Source organism: Cebus imitator, unplaced genomic scaffold, assembly GCF_001604975.1.
Source record: "Cebus imitator isolate Cc_AM_T3 unplaced genomic scaffold, Cebus_imitator-1.0 Scaffold464, whole genome shotgun sequence".
Classification (NCBI taxonomy): Eukaryota; Metazoa; Chordata; class Mammalia; order Primates; family Cebidae; genus Cebus; species Cebus imitator.
This window is the reverse complement of record NW_016107779.1, coordinates 690,041-690,536: the sequence shown is the minus strand read 5'-3', so window position 1 is coordinate 690,536 and position 496 is coordinate 690,041.

The following is a 496-nucleotide window of genomic DNA, read 5'->3' as shown; positions in this document are numbered from 1 at the left end:
ACCCCCCCACACCCACCCCACTCAGATTAAGGAAAAGGAGCCAAGGGAGTCTTGGCTCGTCTTAAGGTGGGATCAGAGCCAAGAGCGTCCTTCCAGCCCCTCCAGTCCAGCCCCTCCCTGCCCCATTCATAGAGGGGAAACTGAGGTCTAGAAAAGAGGAACTCCTCCCCACCCCGGCCCAGGTAACACGGAGAGTGGGCTGTTCTTCCCCTGGAGGCTGCATGGTTCTGTTCAACAATTCCCACCCCCACAGCAAGGCAGCCCCTCCCTCGAAGGAGAACAGCGGCTCAGGCTCCTTGCGCTCAGCTGGCCTCTGGCATCCCGGCTCCCCTAGGACCAGCTGGACGAGGTCTGCAGCTGCACCAGCCTGCTGAACCCCACCGCACAGGGGGCCTTCCCCTGGACAGGACCCCAGCAGCCAGCACCCTGCAGTGAGGATCCCTCCCATGGCGTGGTCCCCTGCCCTGGCCCTGCACTCCGGGCAGCTCGGCGAAGA